The sequence below is a fragment of the Equus quagga genome, chromosome 22 (genome assembly GCF_021613505.1).
Source record: "Equus quagga isolate Etosha38 chromosome 22, UCLA_HA_Equagga_1.0, whole genome shotgun sequence".
NCBI lineage: Eukaryota > Metazoa > Chordata > Mammalia > Perissodactyla > Equidae > Equus > Equus quagga.
The window spans coordinates 14,319,412-14,337,356 of record NC_060288.1 but is presented as its reverse complement, the minus strand read 5'-3'; the positions used below and the strand labels follow the sequence as shown (position 1 = coordinate 14,337,356).

Sequence of the window (17,945 nt, the reverse complement as noted above, 5' to 3'; positions counted from 1 at the left end):
CTGAGGCGCCTACTGGGAAGGGCTTTGCTTTGGGTTCTAAAAGAGCAAACAATAGCAAAATAAAAGATTGTTCTACATCAAAGTTCTTTACACTTGCTGTCCTCAGCATCTTCATCAGTCCCAGATGAGCCCAGGTAATATTCATGTTGCGATAACACAAGAACAAGCGATCCAGTCTTTAGATTCTGTATGAGATTTCTCTAGAATGTCTAAAAGTGAACGACCCTTTATCCTAGAAACATAGAACCACGAGGACCACTTGAAGCTTAAATATGGTGGTTTTATGAGAAGAAAGCATTCATATTGATGGCAAGCACACTTTAAAAACTCACTACCCAGGAGAAGTGGGGTGGATGGGTCCAAAAATGTGTAGACAAATTCATGCAAGTAAACCAATGATGGGACACACTGAGAAGGCAACGCTTCCAAGGTTGAGGTGACAGAGGACAGCCCCAAGACCTTCTACAACACTGTTCTCTTAGCAACGACAAAAGAAGTGAACGAATCAATCATTCACATTCAGCCCTCCATCTCTCTGCAGTTAATTGATCGGCTGCTCGCTCAGCCTAAGCTGCTCCATAATGGCCTTCTGTATAAGCACGTCCTTCAGAAAATGCACGTGAGGACTTACACCACCCTCTCCTCACTGACACCGTCTGACCCAAGTCACAGGGCCAGCCCGCCCAGTCTCTTCCCGCCATTCACTCCTTCCAGCTCGCCTCTCCTCAGACACGTGCGCCTGCCACTTGGCTCCATTTTCACGGCTAAGGGTTTATATAAATACAAATCGACCCAAGAAAGGAAAAATATTTCCCTTTTTCCTGCTCTGGATCCAGTTCCAGCAGACTTGGCAGAGGATTAGACATGCTTCACAGATCAAAGTGTGCTGGGGGAGGAGGCCAGGGGAGCAGAGCCACGGGCCTTCCCTCCCTCCCAGAGCAAGTCAGGATTATAAAAAGCCCACACGGCCGGCCGCCAGCCGGACTGAAGTGCTTTCAAAAGGTTCCTCTTTATTTGGATAGCCTGTCACCTACTTCTTACTGGAAACGGTTCCAGGTTCAGAGAAGTTGAGGCAGACAGCATAAAAGCATTCCGACTAGAACTGTCTCCCTCCCACATTCGTTTTCCTTTCAACTGAAAATGGGAGGGACTTTTATGACCTGAACAGAAATTTGAAACACTGGCCCAGCAGCCTTGTCAAAATCTACCTGGTTGTGAAGTACAGAGGGAGCCCTTTGAAGTCCTTAAGAATGATCAGAAACCAGATATTTGCTTCTCCTCTCCTAACAAGGAAGATGACAAGGATTTCTGCAAATTCGTTCTTCTCTGAGCAAGGGAGAAAGGCAGAGGAGTGAATGTGGGTTGGGACGGGGTGGGGGGAACCGAGGAGCCCCTGCAGGGGCCTGGGAGACAGAGAAATCCCACAGACTTAGAGTCAGACCCACGGAGCCTTCCGGCTGGAAGGAACCTTGAGCCAGTTCCACTTCCTTATTTTGCACACGAATAATATCTCCCACATGCATAAACAAACACTACAGGGGAACTCTTTCCAGCTCGGATCCTCTCCCAACATGAGCTTTCCTTTATCTACTTCCCCTCCCCAAGTTCCATTTCCAGAAGGTCCAGCCTGGACTTGAGGCCACTCTAAACAAACAAAAAGCACCTATGATGACCTGAAAAACCTTAAATTGCACGAACCATCGAAACCAAGCACTCCATAGCCATGCCAACGTCTTAAAAAGTTGTAACTGAGGACAAGAAGGAATTCTCTATATTTCATTGCCCCTCCTCCTGCAGGCAGATGCAGCTGGCTTCCAAAATGGAGCCCCAATGCAGACAAAGAAAAGACCGTAATCAGAACAGCATTAAAGCCAGTATAGGATCGCCAAAGAGGACTGGCATTGTCAGAGGAGAGGGCAGCGCCATGGAGAAGCCACTTCTAGGGGCAGCTCGGTCTACAGGGAAAGCCCCACTCAACTGGGCCACTTGCCTTGCCATGGCCTCAGTTTACCTCCAGTCCTGAGCTCTTGCTTGAATATCAGACCAAGATCCAACTACCATTACTACTTGGATACTGATTGTCCAAAATCAAACTCTTGATTCCCACTAGTCCCACCTCCTGAAAGTTACTCCTTTCCCAGGCTCCCCTGTATGCATAAATTTCCACTCTGTTCTTCTAGTTACTTTGGACAAAAAACAGAGTGATTTTTCCCTTGCTTTTTCTCGCACGCTGCACACTGAATGCATCAGCACCTTCTTTTCCTCTACTTTCAAACCCATCCAGCATCTGACCGCTTCACCAGCTCCCCAGTCCAGCCACCATGAACCTGGACGTCCGCGGTGGTACCTAGCTGGTCTCCTTGCCCTTCCAGTCTGTCTCCCCCGGAAGCCAGATGGATTGTTTTAGAATGCAGATCAGATCATGTTACTCCTCTGCTCAGCAACCTCCATGGCCTCCTTTGTCACTCAGAACAAAACCCTAAGTCCTCACAAGGGTCTAGGGGCCCTATGTGATCTGTTCCCATCGACCTCCTACCCCTCAGCACTCCCTCATTCTGCTCGAGCCTCACTGGCCTCCTTGCAGAGCACACTCCTACTCCAGGACCCTGTCCTAACCACTCAGCCTCCCAGCCCCACCACCGTCCCCCATACACATTTCACTCAGGTCTCTGCTCAGCCATCACCGCCTCAAACAAAACTTCCCTGACCACCTTGTACAACACGGCATCCTCACCTCCCGGTCATTCCACATCCCCCTGCCCGCTCTACTGCTCTTCATACTTATGTCTGTCTGACATATATGGGTTCATGGTGTGTCGCCTCTACTAGAACGTCAGCTCCACAAACATGGGGATTTCCCCTATTCACTGTTGGATCCCAAGCATCCAGCACAATGCCTGGCACACAGCACGCCCTAGATATATGGTGAATAACTGAATCAATGAACTGATGAATCCGTAAATTAAGGGCATATACGAGGCAGCCGTTTAAGTTTCCTCAAGTCTGGGGTTCCAAATCTTACACTGGTGTGGAGCAGGCAGGCCATTAGGGCCGAAGTCTACACTCTCTTCTTCCAAAGGGGACACATGTCCAGCTAGGGTAGGTTTCCAAACTTCCCTGCACAGCGCTGCCTCCTCCACACCCCAGGCCAGGCACAAAAGCCAGAAGTGCTCCAGGAAGCCACCTGCTTTTCTGTCTTACTTGATTTTTGCATCTTTTACAAACTAGAGAGAAAGTACACCAAAGTCAAGATCCATTTGGGGAGGTTCTAAAGCCAACATCTTGAAATGTTTTCGAAACTTTGAGGATTACGTGACTCCAAGACTCCTTAGGGAAACCCCTAAGTGTAGCTAAAAATGCTATTTTCTGAACTGTAGCTGAAAACGGCTTATTTTGAGAGTGGTGGAGGTGGGGGAAGTGGAGGTACCATAAATTCTTCAGTGCTGGGTGTGGGGTAGGAGGAGAGCACAGCTGAAACAAGAGCTTAGCCCCTGTCCTTCTTTTCCCGTCTCAGATAGTCGGCTCCCACTCACGAGCTGATCAGCACCCCGCTCGGCTGCCCAGGGAGCCCTCTGCAGTTCTCTCTCCTTTCCAGTCCTCAGTCCTGCAAACTCTCGTCACCCTGGTCTCCTTAATTCAGAGCGTCTGCTGGGCTCTGCCTCAGTTTCCCCTCTCTGCACCACAGCCTGGACTCTCACGGCACTAAGCTGGGGCAATTATGGGGCTCACCTCATTCATTTCCTATAGCCCAGGATCATTGTTGCCTGATGCACAGGGTCTTGAAAAAATCATTATTTTGTATATTTTCCTTGTCTTTTTTTTTTCAGGTGCAAGAGGAAATACAGTGTCTGGTACTCTATTTTAGCTGAAAGTGGAAGTATGGATAAAAATTTTGAAGTACCTTTGATACTGTGAATAAAATAGTTTCTTTCTAAACGGTAAGCCCTTCATCAAAGTTAAAAATTTATGCTTTTCCAAAGACACTGAATGAAAAGACAAGACACAAACTGGGAGGAAATATTTGCAAGGCATATATCTGATAAAGGACTTGTATCCAGAATATATAAAGAACTCCCAAAATTCAATAAGAAGAAAATAAACAACCCAATTTAAAAAATGGGCAAAAGTCTGGACAGACATTTCAGCAAAGAAGGTAAATAAGCACACGAAAAGATGCTCAATGTCATCAGGCATTAGGGAAATGCAAACAAAATCAAAATGAGACATCACTTCACACCTGTTAGGCTGTCTAAATGAAAAAGGTTGACCACACCAAGTGTTAGTGAGGATGTGGAGGAACTGGAACTCTCATACACCACTGGTGGCATTTCCTGAGAAGTTGAAACATACATCTACCATGTGATCCAGCTATTTAGTCCTAGAAATTTACCCCCCCAAAAAGAAAGCGTAAATCCATGCAAAGACTTATGAATGTTCACAGCAGCTTTGTGTGACGTAGCCAAAAACTAGAAGCAACCCACATGTCCACTAAAAGGTGAGCAGGTAACAAATTGTGGTATATCCATACAATGGAATACTACTCAGCAATAAAAGAGGAATGAACCATGGGTATATACAACATAGATGAATCTGAAAATAACCATGCTGAGTAAATGAAGTCAGACCAAAAAAGAGTACATACTGTATGATTCCATTGTATGATTCCAATGAAAATGCAGAATAATTTATAGTGACAGAAAGCAGATCAGTGGCTGCCTGGGGTGGGAGGTGGGGGACAGGAAGGGACAGGTATGAATAAGAAGAAACTCCTGAGGGAGATGGATTTGTTCATTATCTTGACTGTGGTGATGGTTTTATGGGTATTACATAAGTTACAACTTATTAAATTGTACACTTTTAAATTGCACATTTTACTGTATGCCAATTATACCTCAACTGTATCTCAATTATATATCAATTAAAAACAAAACCCTATAGTTAATCAAAAACCTGAACTAAGAAACACCCATTGGTGTTACAACATCACCACCCTCCCCAAGAAAATGAAATGCTTGACAGATCTCGGGAAGAACAAATTTCATTTACCACATCCCATGAGTTTCAAGCTAAAAAATCAGGGAATCTCATTGAGCAAATCCATAGAAAGCGGAAATGCCGTAGAAGCATCTATCTTTTTGCTGAGATTCCTTTTCCAGCTTATATTTATGATTATTTCATTTGTGCCTCACTGTGATATCTGTAAAAGGAAAAGTATATTCTATTAGAAATGAAACTCAAGCTGAAGCTATACTCAATCATGTAGAAAGTTCTCATAGTAATAGTGGTGGATACTATCTAATACCTAATAATAATTGGTAGGTGACACTACCTACCAATGGCTATTAAATTAGTAGGTCAAAGTAGTCAAAGACAACTGATGGTTATAAACTTTCTTTTTTTTTTTCTTTTTTAAACTTTTTGCTTTTGTTTCAAATTTTTTTTCCTTTTTTTTTTTCCCTCCCCAAAGCCCCCTAGTACATAGTTGTATATTCTTCGTTGTGGGTCCTTCTAGTTATGGCATGTGGGATGCTGCCTCAGCATGGCTTGATGAGCAGTGCCGTGTCCGCACCCAGGATTCGAACCAACGAAACACTGGGCCGCCTGCAGCAGAGCGCATGAACTTAACCACTGGGCCACGGGGCCAGCCCCGGTTATAAACTTTCAAGGAGTAGCAATGATATGGAAACACACCAAGGACTGCTGCTGAAGGACCAGACACGCAAGAACTGACACGTATGGTAACACACGTCAAGAGAAACACACTCCCACCGACTTCTCATCAACTAGAGATGTGTACCCTGGCTTCATTCCCCTCTTCCTCTTCCACCACAGAGAATTACTCTCTGCCTATCTCAAGGTTAAGAATATTATAACTTAGAAGTGAGACATAAGTTTTAGTTCACCCAACATTATCCCACCAGACCTCCAGGAGAAGACAAGGCTAAAGGTAAGAAGAGATGAGGACACACTCCTTTCAGTCTTGAAGCACAGAGTTATTTGGTGGCCAAATCACAGAATTAGCTCCAAAGAATGCCATTTTCTCTCCACCTAGACTGGAAACAACACCAATTTTGATAAAATGAACAGAAAAGGGAATAGCTACCATCATAATCTCTATCAGTTATGAGGAAATTTACCCTGGTTTTTATGGGAGGAAAAATCTCCTTATTTCTTGAGCTGAGAAATTACACCAAATTATATCCAAGCTTTTTAACTGAAGCCCATTTGCATCAGAGGTCATTAGTCAAATAAGGCCATTTGAAACAAAAATTAGAGGCAGCTGACAACCTATAAACATTTGACTCAAAAATAATAAATGGCCCCATCAGTCTTAGCAACGATGCTCTTAACAATTCCGCCTAAGCAAGGCCTCTATAGCCCTGTATCCTTGGTCCCAGCCCCCAGCCCTGCTGCAGCCACACTCCTGAACCCTGTTCCCAGCTCACAGATGTGGGCACTCTTGCCTCTCCTATCTTCTTCCCCGCAGTGGCTCCAGCCTTCATCCAGCCATACACCCTTATCTATGCATTCCACTATGGGCTGAGAGCACCCAGACATGATGGCCACCAGTACTCTTTTCAGAACACTGTAGGTTATGTGGGCTTTGTGGTTTGGCCTGGAAGCCAAATCAGCATTCAGAGCATCATTGCTTCAGGCCTGTGTCTTCTTTAGAATTAGTAGAAAAAAAAAAAATTTGGAACACAGCCCTTTGTGGGTTAAGGACAATCCATATAATCCAACAGCAAACCTTCTCTTTACATCCCACAAACATATTATAAGAGACTTTGGAGGCACAAGCAATGTCACACTCATAGGCCAATGCTAGGTGACATCAGTCTCCTGTAACTCATTGCTCAATGCATCCCCAGATTTGCCACAATGCAAGAGCTACAGAGACTTCTAATTTTCTGAAAGAGAGAGAAGGATCAAACTTTCTGACCAAGTCTGAAAGCTGGCCCTGCCACTTATCCACTATGTGACCTTAGGGAAGTTACATAGCCTCTCTGAGCCTCTTTTTTTTCTCATCTGTGAACTGTGGATAATAAATGCCAAATATATACCTCTGAGGAGTGCTGCAAGAATTAAATGTTGGGGCCAGCCCCATGGCCAAGTGGTTAAGTTCGTGTGCTTCACTCTGGCAGCCCAGGGTTTCGCGAGTTTGGATCCTGGGTGCAGACACAGCACCGCTCATCAGGCCACGCAGAGGGGGTGTCCCAAACAGCGCAACCAGAGGCACTCACAACTAAAATATACAACTATGTACTGGGGGGCTTTAGGAAAGAGAGAAAAAAAAAAGGAAGATTGGCAACAGTTGTTAGCTCAGGTGCCAATCTTTAAAAAAAGAATTAAATGATGATATTTGCAATTGATCTATGCCTACAGCTGGCCCACAAGAGCAGCCCAATGAATGTTTATTTCTTACTCACATGCTTATTAATCTGAAACCTAAGGTTTCAACAAAAATAACTTCTGGAAAGAGAAGTGCCTATGAGAAGAGCGATCAAAAAGGCATGGACTTTGCTATGGCCTCCTCAACAAGCCGCATCGCCACTGCTGTGCTCTATTCCACCTCCCCGCCAGCACCTGCTCTGTAAAGGAGAGCTGGCTCTTGCATCCATTTCTGAAGGAGGAGTAAATTTGTTCCTGCACTTTGGAGAGAAATTTGGCAACGCCACTCCAAGATATTTATTCTATGGAAAAACCTACAAATGTCAAAGGCAAGTATTTACTTCACTATTGTTTCTAAGGTCAAAGACCGAAAACAACTCCAATCCCCATTGCTAGAAGCCAGCTTACACAATGGAATATCATACGGCCAACAGAAAAAGAACCAGGCAGCTCTATGTGGATCAACATGTCCAGTAGATATTTTTAACTTAAAAGAAAAAAGACACAAAGCAGTGTTTATATTATGCTATGGTTTTTTTCCAGGGGAACTCTCTCCTCCCCTATTTATACATTCAAACGTATATTTGTAAAACATAGAGCAATGCTGCCAGGACACCCAGGAATCCCCTCCAGGAGACGAAATGGATGGCGGACAGGAGAGAAGATCTTCTCTTACCCATAGAGCCTTTTGTACCATTTACATACACAACGTATTAAACACAAAACTTAAAATAACCTACCCCAGTGTCAATTTAATTTTTCTTCCTTTTCTCTCCCTAGAAAAATCTCTTGCGTTTTTAATCTTACTTTAATTTTTTAAATTCTAAAAATAACACGTGCTGGTTTTAAATAAGTTACTATGAATATAAAATGCATGAAGAAGAAGGTATAGTCATTTTCCCCCCTCCCCCAAGTCCTCCTGGGTTGGACTGCTGTGTGCGCTTTCCGACCTGTCCCCTTGCTCAGATGCACTGACAAAGCATACATACACACCAGGGGGGTTTTGGGGCTGATTTCTTTTCTACCAGGCAGGACCATCCCATAAGCATAAGTGCAATGTTCTTTTCTTTCATCTGACAGCATATTATCTCACAGTTACGTTAGAGGGAGAGATGTATTTGTTCCCACTTTCTTTTTTATTTTTTAAATGTATGTTTTTGTTTTTGTTTTGGTGAGGAAGATTGGCCCTGACCTAATATCTGTTTCCAATCTTCCTCTTTTTTTTTTTCTCTCTTTTCTTCTCCCCAAAGCCCCAGTATACAGTTGTATCTCCTAGTTATTAGTCCTTCTAGTTCTTCTATGTGGGATGCCGCCACAGCCTGGCTTGATGAGCAGTGTGTAGGTTCGCCCCCAGGATCCAAACTGGGGAACCCTGAGCCACCAAGTCAGAGCAAGTGAACTTAACCACTTGGTCACAGGGCCAGCCCCTATTCTCAGTTTCTTTATTCATCTAATCTCAATGTCTTTCTCTTCCCTGCCCCTGCCCCGCCCACCGTCATGCAATTTTACATAAATGGACTCAGAGCACATATTCACTTTTTAAATGGGATCCTTCTGTTTGTTTGGTTTTGCTGCCTGCCCCCCACCCCACTTCCTAAACAATCTCAGTCCCCCCGGAGGGTGGGTCCAGTGCCCACATCCCTACCCTGCGTTCCTCCCTGAGCCGTCCTGCTGGGGCTGCTGCTCTCAGGGCATCTCCGAGTCAAGTGCCCTGGGGCCAACTGCAGGCAGCTGGCCAGTCAGTGAATCAATCGTGGGCCCTGGCCAAGTGTGAAGTGTGATTCCAGACTCAAGCCGAGGTGCCATTTGCATCATGGGATTAAATGATCTAAAAGGAGAAGCCACTCGAAGCTTTTCACAAACCCAAATCACGTACCTGATTAAGAAAAAATAGCATAAGTGCCAGGAAAAAGCTGTTCAGCAAGTAAAGGTCTCTAGCTGGGGCATCCTTCCCCACCCCTCTTCCTTTAAAAGCCAACATACAGGAGGAGAGCACTGAGTCCCAAGGGCATGTGGGTCTCAGTTACACAGACATCCCCGCTGGCTGCCCACAGGGTCCCAGGCCACTCCCCGCCTGGCCTTGGGTGTGACAGGGAGCAGCTGCCAGATGGAGCTGGAATGAACTGCGGTGGATTAGCGGCTTGTACAAAGCTTACGGATGCCTCCGAGGCCCGTGGCAGGAGGTCACAGAACGGGGAGGAGGGAGTGGAAATGGAAGGGCACTTGCCACTGAGCCTTCCTCCAGCCTGCACTGCTTGGTTCCCAGACTTCATCACGGCCGATTGCACGGAAGGCGAGGAAGATTTACAACCTCTGTTCACAAGGAGGCGAGGGCAGAAACGATCACCTCCCTCCCAGAGACGCCTACAATTCTATGTCCACGCAAAGTCTTTACGGACGCCGGGGGTTATGGAAACACGAGTCAGTCACCACTGATTAGTCCAAATTTGATTTATGCCAGAGCTCCACATTTTCTCTCAAAGGGATGGAGGGGCCTTTAGAAATCCCAAAAACCGGCTAGCCGTGTTTAAACCTTACCTTGGTGCTTCCACAAGGACTTGACCTAGATCAAAGAAATCCTCCTCAGGCCCCAAGCGGAGCTGTTAGTAGATACCTCGCGCGAGGTTTTCATAAAATCCTACTGAGATCAAGCCCAGACTGACAGCCCAGGTGCCTTAATATGCTCTCATCTTTTTCCAAACACGTGCAGAAGAGAGATGGGTCTACTCAGCAGTAGAGCATTTTGGCATATTAGGAATGCAGTGATCACCTTCAGAAAAGCTCAGAATGAGAAGGAAGATGGTGAGGATGGCCTTCGGAGGCTGGCTCCTAGCTGGACCAACTCCTTGCCGTGGGTCCCTGGGCAAATGGCTTTAAGGGCGCTAAGCCTGAGTTCCCGCATCCCTATGAGGATACTGCCTACCCCACAGGGTTGTTGTGAGCCCTGAATGAGACGACACACACAAGTTTGGCTAACCCAGACCTCCTGAGGCCCCCAGGACCCTGGCCTCAGGACTAGATCAGGGCCGGTCACCTGGCCACGGGCACCCAATTCCAAAGTGTGGCTGCAACACGCATGCAGCCTGGTGAGAAAACTGCAGTAGGCGGATCAGAGGGCTCCCTGGGGAAGTGGAAATTGGGATGAGGGACAGAATTAGTCTGTGGGGGTGACCGAAGCAGAGAGAGGCTGGGGCGGTCATGTGGATCACGCACGAGCTGCAGAGCAAGCTGGTCTGAGGGGACAGAGAAAAATGGAGCAAGTCCTTAGGGAGAGACAGAGATGGCACTGAGAGGTGACCACACCTGAAGCGGAGGAAGACAAGACGTAAGGGGGACCAAAATGGCACTGAAGTGGGGACATGGGACCAGGAGGCAGGGGATGGGGGACCAAGTCAGGGGAACGGAGATGGAAGGCAGGTGGACTGACAAATAGAATGACAGACAGGACAGGAGGTACCAACAGACTTGGCGGGGAGGTGGGGGGGGAGGGAGGAGAGGTGACATCAGACAGGGGACCTGGAACAGGGGACACAGAGAGAGACCGGGACCGAGCGACAGAGAGACACAGACTGTCCCAAGTTCCAATCCACATGCAGAAGGCCTGGCCTTGTTTCCTTTCCTCAGATTCTGGGGATCGCTCTACTCTTGCCACAATCCTGCTTTTCCCCCTTAATTTAGCTCAGGAGCTTTAACTAGGACATAATAACTAATAAACCACTTTTATTGAGAGTATCCATTTTTTTTCATTAAGTCAAAGTTATTATTTGCAACTTATTATGCAGCTCTAATAAGTTATTATAAAAGTACCTTTTAAAACTTTGGCTTTAAAATTAACGGTATATTTCTCTGTATCTAGAAAAATGTTCCACAAGGGCTCCAGTGAGCATTCCTGCCAGAAGGACAAGGGCAAGGAGCTAGACAGAGGCCTGGGTTCAGACCCTGGCGCTGCACTGACCCTGTGTAAGTGCCCCCCAAACCCTGACTCCTCTGGGCCCCAAGCCCTCAGCTGCAAAAGGAAGAAGCCGACCTGGTTTATCTCCAGGGTCTGTTCAGCTTAAAACAGACTGTTCCGGCTTAAAATACTGTGGAAATGTATTTTCTACTGAATTCTCTAGGCTTCTCAAGTTAAACTGCTCGCAAATTTAGCATGAAGTGGAACAATCTCTTAAATAGGCCAACAAACGTGTCCTGGGCTCTCCCCAGCCACCCTCCCACTGCTTCCCCTATTCCCCATCCTCGTGTCGTGATACAAGGTACCGAACCCCACTGGCACCAAGGAGAGTTACCTGCGAGCTGAGTCCCACACTTAGCCCAGAGAACAGTCGAGGCGGAAAAAAGACAAGATACGGCCAATGAAGCCCTCCACTTAGAGACACGTGTCTCCCTGTGCTTCGAAGAACTCAGCCGCATGGAGCACAACGTGCCTGTTACTCTGTTCTCTATCATGGCAAATTTCCCTAAAGTGAAAAAACAATGGTAGGGGCCGGCCTGGTGGGGCAGCAGTTAAGTGCACACGTCCCACTTCACAGCCCGGGGTTTGCAGGTTCGGATCCCAGGTGGGGACATGGCACTGCTTGGCAAGCCAGGCTATGGTAGGCATCCTACATATAAAGTAGAGGAAGATGGGCACGGATGTTAGCTCAGGGCCAGTCTTCCTCAGCAAAAAAAGAAAAACAAAAAAAAGAGGAGCATTGGCGGCAGATGTTAGCTCAGGGCTAATCTTCCTCAAAAAAACCAAAAAAAAAAAAAAACAATGGTAAATCATACAAAAAGAGGTGAGAGTTACTTTTCCATATAAATAAAAGTGCCTTCCAGGAGCTCACAGCTACATGCCCTTTAGCCAGACCTAAATATTTCCATCTCTGTGGCTCTCGGCTCTGCCACCAGTCTGTCCGCAAGGTGGACATGTGGACCAGCAAGGCAGCCCCACCCCACCCATGCTCAGTGCTTCCGTGAGAAGAAACTGGTAAACCTCACAAATGAGGCCTCCCTCTTAGGGGCTCAGCAGGGAGCAGAAAGCCCCGAGGCCAACCTCTGACCTTCAGTCAAGTGAACACCTGCTGGAAAAGCAGGCCTGGGTCCCTACCCCCACCCCCCAGCACACAGGGGTCCCTGCAGTCCTTAACCACTGCAGCACAGAAAATGGGCCCTGGTTGGCCCCAGAAAAGATGGAGTGTCCCTTAAAATGGAACATGGCAGGTCATTTCAGAGTCCTCTGACCCTGGCCAAGGCCCGGCTCAGAGACAGTGCAGGGCTGGAGAAGGTGTGCAGACCCCAGGGGCTGGGGCTGAGCGCCTGGAGGGCAAAGGCAGTTTCTCTCTCTCTCTCTCTCACAAGCACGTGTGCACCCCTCCCCTCCTCCATCAGAAGTGGAATATAATTCTTGCCAAATACATATAATAAGGTAAAACTCTTATAAGAGGATGCTGCTCTCAACTCTCCCCAGGTGCACAGGGGCAAACCATCTCCAAAAGGCAAAATCCTTTGTGGTGAAGATGGATTTAGCAGTCAGAGGCCAGGCGAGCAAGGGAGAGCATCCATAGGTCCTGAAGTTCAAAGAAAGAAAAGGGATGAGAGAAGAGGTGAGCAAGCTGGAGTCAGGGCTCCAAGGAACGTGGGAATGAGGCGGGCGCGGAGTGAGGTGCTGGCCACACAGTAACAGACATTCGCTTCTTCCTGCCAGAGATCCAGATCTCCCCCACAAACGTTTACAGGGTCAGAGGACCGCACTAGTTTGCTAGGGTTGGCGTAACGAAGTCCCACAGACTGGGCAGCTTAAAGAACGGAAACTGATTTCCTCACACACTGGAGGCTAGACCTCTGAGATCAAGTGTGAACAGGATAGTTTCTTCAGAGGCCTCTGCTTGGCTTGTGGACGGCCGTCTGCTCCCCGTGTCGTCACGTGGTCCTCCCTCTGTGCACGTCAGTGTCCAAACCTCCTCTTCTTATAAGGACGCCAGTCATATTGCATTAGGGCCCACCCTAACGACCTCAGTTAAGCATCTCTTTAAAGACCCTCTCTCCAAATACAGTCACATTCTGAGGTACTAGGGGTCAGGACCTCAACATACGAATTTTGGGGAGACACAGTTCAGCCTATAACAAAGACTTAACTAAGAGTCTCTCCAAAATGCAAGCTTTCGTTTGTGACTGAGGGAGCTGACTCAATCCTCCTCTTTGGTTCCTGGAGACTGCGCAATTAACCAGAGGAGGCTCAGACCTAGAGGGAGTCCAAGATATTAGCTAATCTAACCTCTCATCTCACAGCTGAGGCTGCAGCCACAGGCTCTGAATAACTGGCTGGACAGCGGTACCCAAGGGGTTCCAATAATGGATGGATGTCAACTTCTCTCCTTTAAAGTTAGCACATATTCACTGTTAAAAAAAAATCTCAGCAGGAAAGAATAATATAAAGTGAAAAATAAATGTCCCTCTTCCTCCTGACTGCCAGTCCATTCCAGAGTGGGATACTGTTATCCATTCCTCCGGCATCTTCCAGAAATACTGTATGAAACACAAATGTATGTATGTATGTGTATATGTGTGTGTGTGTGTGGCACAGACATCTAGTCTTCTACTCAATATTCCCCCTCCTTTTGGTCCATACTCACAGAACCCTGGATCGTGTGTGAGGGAAGAATGTGTACCAAACTAAAATCCCTTCCTTCACTGATGCTGTTGAAGGTCTAGTGAGCCAAGGGACAGTTCTCGCCAATGAAATGTAAACAGAAGTCTGCTGGGGATTTCCGGAAATGTTTTGCCTTTCATGACACAGGAGCCATCCCATCTTCCTACTTTTCTCCTAATATCCTTCTCTACCTGGAAATGCAGACGTGAGGTCCGGTAGAGTGCAGCCATCTTGCAGCAACAAAGGAAAACATATGAGGACAGGGGTGCACAGAATAAGGAATGCAGAGCAGAATGATGGAGCGTGCCCAAGGCACAGATGGCACAGACAGGACCCAGGAGCAATCCTGCCCTGCCCACCTGTGCAGACTTCTCATCACATAAGGTAAATACATCTGTTCAGGCTTTTTGTTATTTGTAGCCAATACCTTCCTGACTGATACACTGTATCTTTTTTATAAAACACAGATATCATCAGACTATACATACTGATTTGTTTTTTCATTTAATATCTTGAATCTCTCACAATCAAGAATTGTGACATTTTTAATCACTGCATAGTGTTCCACTGCATGTCTAGTAATGAATATACAGTTTGCTTTCATTTTTTCCTATTACAAACACTGCTACAACAAATATCGGTGTAGCAGATTTTTGTGCACTTGCTGGAAAATATTTATAGGGTCAGTGGCAGAATTACTCAGTCTAAGGATAGGTACCTTCTAAATTTGGATAATGTACAAATATTCTTCAAAAACACTCATCAACTACATATGTGTGCCTACTTCCTCAAACTTTCACTAATAATGGGTACTATCAAACTTCATCATGGTCAATATATAGGTAAAAAAATGGTATCTTGTTGTTTTAATTTGAATTTTTAAATGGAGTGAAGTTTAATATGTTTTAATATGCTTATTTCTATCAATGAATATTGGTTCAACTACCCAGCTGTCCTTTTTCTTACTGACTTTTAAGAATTCTTTCTATATGAAAGGAATTAGCCCTCTGATACACACACCACAAATATTTTTCCCAGTACATTATTTGTCATTTGACTTCATTTATGGAATTTTTGCCAAACAGAACATCTTAATTTTCACATGAAATTTTCCTTCTTGGAAAGTTAGTCTTTCCCTTTATAACTTCTAACTTTTGTGACGTGCTTAAGGAAAAAAAAAAGTCTTCTATCTCCACTCCAAGATATATTTAAAATTTACTCATGTTTCTTCTAATAATCTTTACAATTTCATTATTAAGTTTAAATCGTTGAGCCATCTGTAATTTACTTCTATCTATTTTATTTAAAGAATGAAGAGGGATTTCAGCTGTCTTTTTTTCCAACAGGTATCCAGTTGTCCTAAACACCATTTAGCGACGAGTTTATTTCCCCCACTGACTCGTAATGCCACCTTTTCACATCTGCAGGCCGAGTGTGAAGCAGCCCGCAGCTGACAGGACCCTGACTCAGGTCCTAGCCTCATGGACGTCTCAGTCAACGATGTGGATGAAAATAAACAAGAGAGCTGATAAATCATTTGGTTGGCTTACAACCAAGAGAATGAATTAAGAGGATGAAACCAGAGATTTAAAAAAAAAAAATCTCAAAAGGCTGGAGCAACAGGAAATGGGTAACAAGATGTCTAATAGGAAAGCAGTTACGACATAGAGGCAGATGCAGTGAAATCAAAGCATCGAATACAGAATGGGAAACGAGACAGAAGCACAGGCATGTCAAATCGTCTTTGGAATTTCATGAGCGGCTTTGATTTAAGGCTGTCAAAAAGCTGAAGTGACCTTAGACTGCCTTCAAAGAAGCAAGCCCATATCTTACGCTAGACCACTTCAACAGACAGGAGAGACGAGCCCACGGCCCTGTGGCTCAGGTATCCCACAGTCCCTGGAACATTTACTTCTGTTCTGGACACTGTCCTTTCAGGAGAATATTGACTACATCATTTCCGTGAGGAAGAGAGCAAAAAGATAAAGGCATTTAAAACAATGTCACATGGAGAAGGAACGACTTGAGACGTCCATTGTTCACTGCCCCAGTAGACAGTGAAACTCTGGGAGGGGCGAGGCCCAGGCCGCCTTTAGCTGTGTATCTCCCAAACCCGGCACAGTCTCTGGAAGTAACTGGCCCCTAATAAGCAGCGGTTGAACAAAAGTGAAGAATGTGGGGGAAAGAACTTGTTTTTAGCTTTCTGACGCAGGTCCCTTACGGCCCCAGGGGAAAGCTCTAGCTGCTCACCCCTAGTTCAGTCCTTCATCATCTCTCCTTCAGACTGTCAGCAAGGACAGCGCTACCTGCTCCATCTCACCGCCCTCCCGTCCACCTTCCATTGTGCAGCCAGCAGTTATCTTCCTAAAATGCAAATCTCCTTGCCCCAACCTCCCAGATTCAAGTCAACTCCTTGGACACTGCCCGGGCCCTTTGTGATCTGGCCTCTGCCCACTTCTCTAGCCCCTGCCCCTTTAACATAAGCTTCATCATCAAACTTCTCAGTGTCCCGAGCACATGCCATCTCTCCACGGCCTCTGCAAAGCTCCCCTCTCTGTCTGAGACGGCCCCGCCTCTGTCCCTCTCCCAGAACCCCTCCTCTGCCCCCATGTCCAGCAGACTCCAATTCACCCTGTGCAACTGGCTGCCCCTCAGCCCGGAGACCTTGCCCAACACCCTGATCCTGAGAGAACCAACTACCCCTCCTCCATGCTGCCTCAGCGCCCTGTGCGTCATCTTCACGGAGTTATCACACTGCACTACAGCCCACTCGTGGGCATTTCCAGTTCTATATCAGATGTGAGTTCTTTGAAAAATAAGACTGTGTCTTATCTATTTCTCTATTCTCAGTGCCTGGCACACTGGCAGAACCGCTGGATGACTGCGAGTTCAACTAGAGGGGACAGGAAAATATATTCCAGGTCAACATCAGAAAGAAACTTGAACAGAACTATACAAAAATGGAACAGGTTGTCTCTAACGGCGTTGTCCTCAGAGGTGTCCAGAGGCCAGGTGGGAAGGCCAGAGAGGATTCTCAGTGTCCAGCTTGACCAGTGCTCCTCAATCTCTAATGCACAGACCTGGGCACACCTGATTCAGGAGGTTTGGAGTGCGGCCTGAGGTTCTCATTTCTAACAAGTTCCAAGGTGATGCCAAAGCTGGGGTCCAAGGACCACACTTTGAAGATCAGGCAGCTAGATGACCCCAGGGTCCCTCCAACCCTGAGATTTATCCGTGGACACTGATACAAGAGGTGGCCCCACAGCCTTTGCCCTGTGGAACCATTAACTAAGAGTTAATACTTGGGGTTCTTTGATGAGAAATGCCAAGCTGAAAGGCCCAAGGAAGGAAGGACTGGAAAAGCTCCTAAAATAAACTGAAAAGTCCGGCTCCGCAACAAGATTTTCCTGAAGCACTTCCACTAAAAGGGCACTAAGTTATTATTAGGTGTCAGCCACCGTTTGCAGTAAGCTATTTGGTTTTCAGTATGGTTTTTGTTTGACTATTTTAAAACCCGAATCATAGCATAGTGTACAAGTAAAAGAGGAAATCGTCTGGGATCCATCTAAAATTATAGGTTATTAGAGTTAAACGGGATATTGGTGGGGACTATTCTGAGTCCTCTAGACCAATCTTCCCATTTCGCAGGCAAGAAAACTGAGGCCCAAGGTCATCAAAGCTGGCACTGAAGCCAGGTCACCTGGCCTATAGTCTCAGTATACTCTCCTCACCTTTAAGTCAGCTTAACGTGCAAGTCTAAAGAGAGATACACTTACTTCAGTTTTCAGAAGTAACTCGAATAAAGCATTTAAGAAAACAGTTGATAAAAGAAATCAAACTTAAAAATACATCCTCTCCATAACACTGCTTGATTTCAAAACTTATAAAGCTACAATAATCAAGGTAATGTGAATAGACATATAGATCA

The 17,945-nt window shown here is 46.1% G+C and overlaps 1 protein-coding gene across 2 annotated transcripts in view; it reads right to left on the bottom strand.

Moving 5' to 3' along the window:
- MFHAS1 (multifunctional ROCO family signaling regulator 1) overlaps positions 1-17,945 on the bottom strand; it is a 94,684-nt gene that overhangs the window by 24,522 nt on the left and 52,217 nt on the right. The gene's annotated exons all lie outside the window — the stretch shown is intronic.